Genomic DNA, 10816 nt, shown 5'->3' with positions numbered 1-10816 from the left:
GGGGGGGGGGGGGGGGGAAGAGCCCAACCTCTCAATTGAGAGCTCGCTCATTTCATACGAGCACAACGGAAATACAAGCGGATCTCGCCCGTTTTTGGGAAATCGACAAGGGACCGTCCACCACACACCTTTCAGAAGCGGAACGACAATGTGACGACCATTTCCGAAACCATGTCCAACGCAACAGAGAAGGGTGATACATCGTCGCTCTGCCATTCAATGAGAAGCTTCCTTCCCTTGGGCCGTCGAAGTCGGTCGCATTGAATAGACTCGCCTTTCTTCACCGCCGATTCCAGCGCGATAAACCACTTGAATCCGCGTATCGTGCGGTGATACAAGACTATTTAGATTTGGGACATATGACTAAGGTCACCACTGGTCAATCCACAGGCTGCCGATATTATTTACCGCATCACGGCATAGTAAAGGAATCAAGCGATACCACCAAACTCCGGGTTGTGTTCGACGGATCGGCATCCAGCACCACCGGAGTTTCCTTAAACGACATCCTGCACATAGGACCGAAGTTGCAAGAGGATCTCTTTGATATTTTACTCAGATTCCGCTCTCACCAATACGTGCTAACTGGTGATATTGAGAAGATATATCGACAAATCCTAGTACACCCAGAAGATAGGAAATATCAACAAATTCTGTGGCTCAACTCCAACGGTGAGGTCGAAACATATCAACTCAATACTGTAACGTTCGGATTATCTGCAGCTCCATACCTAGCCTTACGATGCCTAAAACAGTTGGAGGACGACGAGGGATATCGATTCCCGCGAGCGTCATCAGTTTTGCAGCGCGATTTTTACGTCGACGACGCTCTCACCGGAGCTGATACACGGTCGCAGATCAACTCGTGGTGTCGATTATTATAATCGTAGTCTATATATATCTTATAATCGTTACTAAAGAAGGTAGGCAATATAAAGTATAAAATAAATTTAAAAGTTAATTTATTTCAAATCAAATCAATATCAATATATACACACATAATAAAATTAATTTACTTTTTTATGCTTATTGCACGTACCTGAAGTTTGATTTAAAATAAAATGTGTTGTGTAATCTACTGTATTAACTAAGTGAATATGTATATTATGAAATACTGTTTAGCGGAATGATATTGAAAACATACACCATAACAATGTCAGTAAATTTATTACAAAATTAACGTTATACAATATAAGCAGAAAAAAGAAGCAAGTTAAGTGTCATATTCAAAATTCACAAGTCAATTATTTTCTACTACATTCAATAAACACTAGCCTGTCATGTGTTGTTATGCACGAATGATCTAATAAACTACCATTTATGTGGGAACAATTATCGATACGTTCTTAATGAGAATATTCCTAAATAGGGTATTAAGTTGAATTAGAAATTAAAGTAGCCGACAGAATAATAAATAATAGCTGCGTTTTTTTTAATGAAAATATTAGTGATCCACTATCATACTTGTAGCAATAAATATATGTGACTGCAAAAGATCGTAGCCAGAGCAACATGCATTCACGTGACCGACCATTAACTTGATATCTGGAAAATTAATCTAAGACACGTTCCAGCATAATTTTCCTGTTTGCAGGCATTTATATAAAGTTTACGTGATAAGTCGACCCTTGGTTTCCACCTAAATGCAAACATAGCATTAAGCATCACCAGCTGAAGTGTTACTTGAAACGTGATGAATTTCATTTCAGCTTAAAATGTCTGTAGGAGAATTTTAAAAAATAATATTTTAATACACATACAGAATGTGTTTCTAAATAAAAAATATTAAAAAGTTCTTTCGCGTAGTTCTTTTATTTTAATAATTTCGATTCATATTTTATGACTTACTGTATGGAGAAGAATAAGAATCACTTATAGGTATACATAGATATACACGATCATTTTTACCATCTCTCTCTCCATTTTGACCTTGTATTGTATAAATAGATAAAGAAATTACAAGAGAAACTGAGTTTTGGAAAATAAAATTAATTATGTAATACAACTTAATCTTTTACGCTTACATAAATAAGAAAAATTCTAATTGTAAATAATTTTCACTATTTAATTGCTCGTGGAAAATAAAGAGTTTGTTCAAATCATTCATTTAATCAAAGAATAATTGCGATAAAAATAAAAAATAAAAAGGAAGCTATCGGAACACTTACTTACAGATAGTGATACATTTACCTTGTTAAATTAATTGTTTCACTATCTCAATATTATATCTTAATATTATCACATATCTATTATTTTAGAAAATATTCAAATTTTTGGGGATAAAATTTGCTGTAACTACATTAACTTTAATTGACATTAACTACTTACATTTGTCAACTTAAGATAATTTATACTGAAATATTTGCAATTTAAAATATTTAACATTTGACCATATTTTAATTAAACTCTTCCTGTTCCTGCAGTAACATTTATACATGTCATTTATGCAATTGGTAGTATTCGTATATGTCACATATAAAATAAGCGCTTAAAATAAAATATATTATTTTATAAAATAAGCGCTTTATATTATACGCATGATAAATCAGTTACTTAAGTAGGATGTAACTGTTTGATATGTATTAATGTTTTCGACTCACATTGTGACCCAGATTACTTTCAATTCATTTTAGAGTAAACCTCTTTGGACAGTTACCAAACCGTATTTTTGCCTAGACTCGAAACCAACTGGCCCATAGACCACAAACTATTTCCTCTTACTCTATTTATAGTCCAATCTAGTAACAAAACAAATGACATTTTAGAAATAGCTGTTACAAACCAGAAATTATCCAATTATTCTATTTTGTACAATTATAAAATTATAAAAGAGAAGTCTATAATCCACAATTTGTAACTTGTACATTCATTAATATTATTATTTAAGAAATTATTGTGCGAAAAAGTCCAGCACAGAATTAATTATCGTTACGCATAAATTCCCCATTTGATTATATTTGTAATTAATAAATTTTGTATGTAATAATATGGAAAAAGAGAAAGATTACTTGGTAACATCACAATCAGCAACAGCTGGTTGATAAATCCCCATATGCATGTCCTGATTAGAACTAAACATTTACCTTGTCTATTTTATAAGTCCATAAATCGCAATATATGTCTTAATTATAGAAACACATGGAAACTGAGCAAAATAGAACTTGTCTCAAAGTTAAATTAATATGAAAATCCTGATTTATAGCACGCCTCACGACTCGACTCGTTTCTCTAACTGTTAACGTCGGTACAGTTAGTATAATAGATACGAATGCAGCTGCGGCGCCTTTCCACAATATTGCAGTATTATCATCAGATGCAAAAATCCTCGTGTTCCATGACTTGAGTAATTTTATGTATAATACATAATAACAAAACAATATAAATATAACACACAGCAGCGAAAATATTTTTAATACCTGTCAAAATACCCATCAGGAATTTGCGAATATCTCATTCCACAACATAATAATTATTAGCTTAGAAATAAATAATAAAGATATCTTCAATTATTGAATATTGCTTTAAACATATGTCCCAAACTTTTGAAACTTTGCTACACGTAAAATTATCATAGTACATAATAATAAAAGAAATAATAATAAAACACATTTACTGATATATATAGACATTTATAGAGTAATAATGTTTTGTTACTACTATTCTACGAGTATTTCTCTACTAGTCAAACATCTGTACTAATATTTATTTTAGCATTCTATTTATTTATTAAAATAAAAATATAACACAATTGAATGATATTTATTTCTCATTACGCGCATATATTACACTTTCAGTCTCCAGACTTAATGATTATACTATGGACTGTGAACATTTTATTAATAAGTTAATCACAAAAAATAACGTTGATATGAACCCGAAATAATAAATTGGTAAAGAATTGAAAGATAGATAGAAATGACTAATAAGTAGCAACTCCAAAAGATCCAAAAAAATTGAAATGTATAATATAAGTTTCTGTTACTAAACATTAAAAATATTGTGAAGTATTAACGATAATCTATATACAAGTATATACAGAATGTGGCAATAATCGTGGCACAATTGTCAAAAGGGTGATTCTATGTAAGAAAATAAGTCGAAAATACAGAATGAAATTTGTTCATAGGGCGCTTCGTTCTCGATAAAATCGAATCTGAATACTTATTTACTATACGTGAACTTGAGCAATAATCGACTGGATATGAGATAACAATCAGTGAGAAGTTATTATACGTATGAAAATAAGTGAAGTATGGTAAAGTTCTAAATGTAAAATTTTTTCCCTTACGGCCTTGTTTTCGAGAAAATATAAATTAAAAGAGTCTAGTTAAGAATTTGCATAGTACTCGCGTACTTGATAAATTTTCAAAGTTCTTTTTCTCGGGATGAAGCGTTCTATGACTACATTTTCAACTTATAAGTTCAAGTATACTTAAAAAATTTCTTGAAAACGATGGATCATATGAACACATTTTGTTGTACATGACCTATTTTTTCACATAGAATCGTTTCCTTGTTGGTTATACTATCATGGACCCTGGTTAACGGGATACTATTAGACAAATTAATTATATCATGCATTTCATGCGTAATCGAATACATAATTCGAATATTCTCATTCCCCTTCGCGATAAGACAAGATAAGACAGAAGTACACAACACAAATAGCACTTCACTTCAAATCCTTTGTTAATATATTAAATATTAATAGTATACTGTCAGAATCATTAAACACCTTCCATGCTTCGAAAGGTATTCGAAAGTTCTGAACATTTCTTAAATATAATGATATTCGTAAGTCTAGAATATACGAAAAGAATTATTATGAAACGGAACAATTAAAAAGCAATATACTAGATACGTTGTTTTTTAGCAAACTACAGCAAAAATGTAAATTTTTGTGAAATTATACTGACCAGGGAAAGTATATTTAGTGAACAATGGTTAGTTACATTTGTTCGGGTTCTAAAAAATGGAACGTGGAAATATCGAAACATATATCTCTTTAATAGAAATTAGTTTTATCTAACTCTTGAATTCGATATTTTTACTTAAAAAATTAATAATATCTTGATATAAAATGCTGCGAATAATTATAAATTCAACCTCATTTTTAGGTTTTTCATAATATTAAAACAAAAATTGACAAAATCTTTTATATAAGTTCATATTATAACATAATACAAAACTGAAGATATAACAAAGAAAAGTTTTCTTCTTTTAAAGTCTGGAGAAAATTAAATTTTCTCTTAAAACTGTGTTTTTGACTGTGAAAATATATAAACTCAATGTTAATTTTGTTGCATTTTCATTCAATATTTAGTAAATGTTTCTTTATTTTTAATTACTTCCATTAATCCGTTAGGTACATTATCTACTAACTTATTTAAAGTTTCATTTTGAATGTTCGTCCACACAGATTTTCCTATTTTTCTAAGTTCAGCGATATTTTCAATGGTGACCTTTTTTGGTCATTTTCTAGTTCGGAACTTTTATTATTAGAATTCCCCACAGGTTCTCAATCGGATTCGTATTAGTACTCAATGTTGGCTATCGTAATAATTTTATTCTGAAATCTTGGAATCACTTTTTTATAGTTTGATGGCTGTATGAATAAGAGCATTGTCTTGTTGAAAAATTACCTTTTTGTTTTCTATTTCGACTGCGAAAAACAATAGTTCGTCATGTAACATCTCATACCCTACAGCGGTCAATATATTCTTTACGAAAATAATTTCATTTGACACATCCAGACATGAGTGGCTTTTCGAAGATATTGAAGAAATAATTCCGAAAATGTGCTTGAATCTATAATTATTCATAGTGCTGTATATAGGTACTATATGTTATATGTTATTTTGACAAACTATTAAGATACATTATTCATTCTAAATAGCAAATGGAATTATTCTTATTCTCCAACGGAACAAATAATAGAATCTGCATAAGAGACGAACTCAAAATATTGATACTACAATTAAAAGCATATCATTTAAATAAATATATAGCCTAACATCATAAATTAACAAATAAACATTTAAAAAAACTAAAAACTGGAATTAATAAACATCATATATTATAATATGTAAAATGTGTATTACCAATGCATGATTTGCACACTTGAATATTTATCACATATTCGTATAAAATGGATATTTGGAGATTGATTTTTCTTGAAGAGGTAATAGACTTTTAACGAGGCAGTTATTTCATCGTTCGAAAGAAGTAATAGTAAGTAATTCTGTAATAATGTAAAGTTAGTTGCTTCAATCTATTTAAGATAGACTACCTCATATGCTGAAAAATAATTTCCTCTTTTCTCATTGGCATTACATTATTTCATTTGTATCTGGCTGCGAAATGTAAACATATTACAATCAGTGTCAATGTAAGAGCAAATGGAACATTAATATTCCACAATATTTCATTTTTCAAGAGAACAGTTGAATTGCGATGCATGGAACCTTTGACAAATTTGGTCTACGTGATAAGTAGAATACGATGCAGGTAAAAAAATTGACCTTGAATTTCAAGGTCGTCTATTTTGCGGTAATTTTATTTAACAAATTTCCATACGACTGTTGTTTAGAACATCATGAGATATAAATTTGTAATGTAAAAATCTTGTGTGAGCCACGTAACTCTTTGTGAGCTTTCAAGATTAATCCGATAATTTAAACAAAATTATTAATTTCAATATATGAAAATACGTTCAATTTTTTCAATAACTAGCGCGTACGGAAAAAAACATGTAAGGTCAATGTCCCTGTGAAACAAGACGTAATCATTATTTATGTATATACGTATTATACACAGAAATATATACATTACAAAATTAAGTTTAATAACTTCCCTTCCATTCACCCTCAATTTAAGTCCCTTTCACAGGAGTGCGCGTTCACTGCCAAACCACAACAGACGTTATTTCCAAGCGACAATACGATCGACGTTTCAAAGACAGCACTTCAAAGAACTATCCAACAGCTGTTCGCGTTTCGTTACCTGCACGATTTTGTATTATGTTTAAGTGCGATACATTTATAACCGACCGTGGTGAATCGCTCGTATCCGTTCCGGGTTCCGGCCTCTGCCCGGATAATGCGTCTCTCTTTCTCTCATTTCTTTTTTCTGTTCTTGCTAGCAGGATGCACGATCGAACATCCGTCAAGGGCAGTTCTGTCGAGCATGCCTTTATGCTGCTTCCAGTCTACATTGTTCGTTAACGTGTTCGATAGTTATACAATTATTTTATTAAGAATACATTTCCCTGACGTGAATTTTTCAATATAGTCACGACAAACATATAATCTATCGTACATGTCTCACACAGTTATAATATTATAGTTTTTCGCAAAACAAGGGATTAATCTAGCACCCTTTGAAGTTTCTTTGAAAAGTCTATCTTCTCCAATAATGTAGCAACAGTTTGAAGTTTTACATTGTTTTAAAGAATTGTGTTCCGTTGTACGAAGCAGATTTATTGATTTTTTATAAATTTTTTGCTTGTTATATTATAGTTTGTAAATGTATTTTAATATATTGTAATGGAAGCTTCTATTAAGCAGTCTTATTCATTTTGTATATATTTTTAATGTGAAATTGTGGAATTTGTAAATATATTTTCATCCTTCAAATACAAATATACAAATATAAAAACCGTATATGCTACAATTAAGATTTCTGATTTGTGGATTTTTCGTCGTTGGTTTTTAACAATTAATTCCAATTTATAAGAATGATAAAAATATCTGTGATAATTAAATATATTTGTTAAGTTGAAAGTATATCGTTTTTTACCGCGGATATGTTTATGCAATTCATATTTTTATAAACTTAACTAGAAAAGTGTAATCTAAGGGAAGGTCTGTTTCATTTATTAAATTTAAATTTTTTAATTGTACTCAAATTATACATACCAATTATACAACAACCAAATTATATTTTTATATAGCAATCGATAAATGGATGAATATTATAAAGATTCTGATATTTAACAAAATGTAAGGATAATTATTCAGAAAAAGAAAATAAAACTCACTTTCAACTCTATTAACTTTTGATCATAACAATATTCTATTTCGTAACTACAAATATTGTATATATTAAAGAATTAGCGACCATTTTATTTATTCAATTAACATCAACCATGAAGCAACTCTTTTTACGAAAAAGCTTATGCAAATTCTAAATGTCCACTTTATACAACTTGATTAAAAAGGATGCGAAAGATTACAACGTGACCTATGACACAGCATGATTGCTAAAAGAGTTAAGAAACTTTCTTAGGGAAGATTGCTGATGTTAGTAAGTACATACATACATATATGTATAGAAATGCTTAAAGTATCTTCACGGTGCAGCAGAGAGTTTCTTAATTACATTAAGAACTTGTTCTCGTTGAATGTATTGTACGCTTTAGTTCGTTAGAACAATTTTTCCAGCAGTGTGCGAGATTATTTACTTCATTAAGAAATTTCTCCTGGACGTAAATGAAACGTTTTAATTTATTAGGAACTACTCCAACAATTATAATTTTTAATAATAAAAATTCTAAAATTTCTAATTTTCTAGAAAATACTCGCGCCAAAACGGGAAACATTTTTCAGATATAAATCTCTCTATTATAATGTATCATTAAATAAGAAAAGGATTCTGCTTTAAAAATGAGAAAAATTAATTTAGAATATAATTAATTGTACATTTAAGAGAATGAGAGATACAATCTTATTTAAAGACATCAGTTATTTGAATTTAAATAACGTGAATTTTCAAATAAGTAATAATTATTAAGGAATACTAAATATAGGAACTTCAAATTATTGCGAGGAATATTAATTTCAAATCAATAAACTCTCATTTTAAATATACTGATTCTCAAAGAAAATAATTAAAATATAATTTCACTACATCTTCAGGTACCTAACAATGATAATAGCATAATTTACAATTCTTACATGAATAAATGCTATCGGAAGGAAGTATTACATAAATTGAGTAAAAGAGTCAAATATCAAGAGATATTAGTAGAATAATTTATTATACGAAAAAGAATTAATTGCTAAAATATTGCTAGTTTACTAACCAATGAACAGTTTAGTACCTCGTTCCCTTATTCAATGTAATTTTCATCCCCTTTTTCTATTTTATATTCTGAAGTACGTACATCTCCGTTTAGGAATATTATAACATTAGTTGTGTTTACACCAAAACGCGGTGATCAATCAGATTATTGGAAAAAGCGTTGGCTATTCAGAATTTTGGATTCGTGTTTAATATTAATGATTTAAAATATACAATAAAGATTATAAATTATAAATTATTCGTAAATTATTTGATTTTATAAAATTCTCAGTTAAATTTCGTTGAAAAAGATTGGCGTAATTGGATGTAAAACTCTTAGTAAAAAATTTAAAAGATTACTTCTTACATTTACAGTATTCATGGAACCAAATAACAATAAATATAACAGGAAAACTAGTGATATAAGTGCTAAGATAGATGAAAATAATTATGGACAGACGCGATGGATATAGATGAGAAACAAATTTAATTTAATATACTATTGATTGTAATAATGAATGTATTGTTTTATTCAAATGAAATAATGATGTGTAAAGATTCTAGTAATTTCTTAGTGATATTCAGATTTATCTAATTTTTAAGTGTCTTTAACATTTATAGACAAGACTGTAAGTACTTTACACGAAGAGTAGAGATAGCAAACAGAATCTAGCTCAACTAATAATTATTATTTTAATAAATATTATTATTATTATTATTATTATTATTATTATTATTATGTAATAATAATTGCAATTCTAATTTTTTCTTTTGAAAAAAAAACAAAACAGAGAAAAGTCATCTCATTCGAAAACAATTTTAATTCTCACAAAAAAAAAAAACATTCCCAGAAAAACAGTCTAAAACCAATGTATTCAGAATCTGACTACGAATTGCAAGTAACCATTTGAATGTTCCGACACAATGGAGTGTGTAGTGTTTTCAGTACGGTTGACCTAGATGTCCATTTGGTCTTGGAGGGTCGTGAACATGAAATGCTCTGGTCGAAATAAAAATTGCACGTGCAGCCGGTGAACGATATGGGCATCGATACACAGTAACCATCAGTTTAGATATCAACCGTGACAAAGCACTTGAAGGGTTTGCGACACATAGTGCATCGCATGACGCAATGTTCATTGTGAACAAAATACTATCATGGTAAATAGTATCGGAGGTATAGGCCGGAGTCATAGGAGCGTTGGAACGACGTACGTTGGGTGAACTGCGTTGTAGAAATATATTGTTCTATATGGGAGTCCGCACACAAGCAGCGTGCGTCATTGTCAACGCTGCGTCGCAACCTGCGTTACTTTTACCCCGAGGTATTTATACTAGATACACGTTCTGTATTGTATACCTTTGAATACAGCTTACGTATACGTATACATATTTTGTAGAGGATATCCCCTCACCGATACCTCTTGCAAAAATTTTTGGATTTATTTATTTTAAACTATTGTTATTGTAAAATACTTCCTTTATATATTTTTGTTTACGTAGTTTTCATTTTGTAGAGAACGTTTACGCGGTGATCTCGTTTGCAAAAATTTTCAAATTTGTTTATTGTAAACTTCTTTGTTGCATATTTGTACAAATGAAATTAATTTATAGTTTTTAGCGCATTCCGAAGTCAGTTCGCATTTTTAAAATAATTTTTTTATTGAATGTTATAATGCGACAAGAAGCAACGTTTATGCACTGTACTCAGTAACGGATCAAGGAGGAATCGTCCCTGTCACTGCCCCCCCCCCCC

This window comes from Bombus impatiens, unplaced genomic scaffold, assembly GCF_000188095.3.
Source record: "Bombus impatiens unplaced genomic scaffold, BIMP_2.2 scf_0191, whole genome shotgun sequence".
Classification (NCBI taxonomy): Eukaryota; Metazoa; Arthropoda; class Insecta; order Hymenoptera; family Apidae; genus Bombus; species Bombus impatiens.
Note: the sequence above shows the minus strand (reverse complement) of the source record.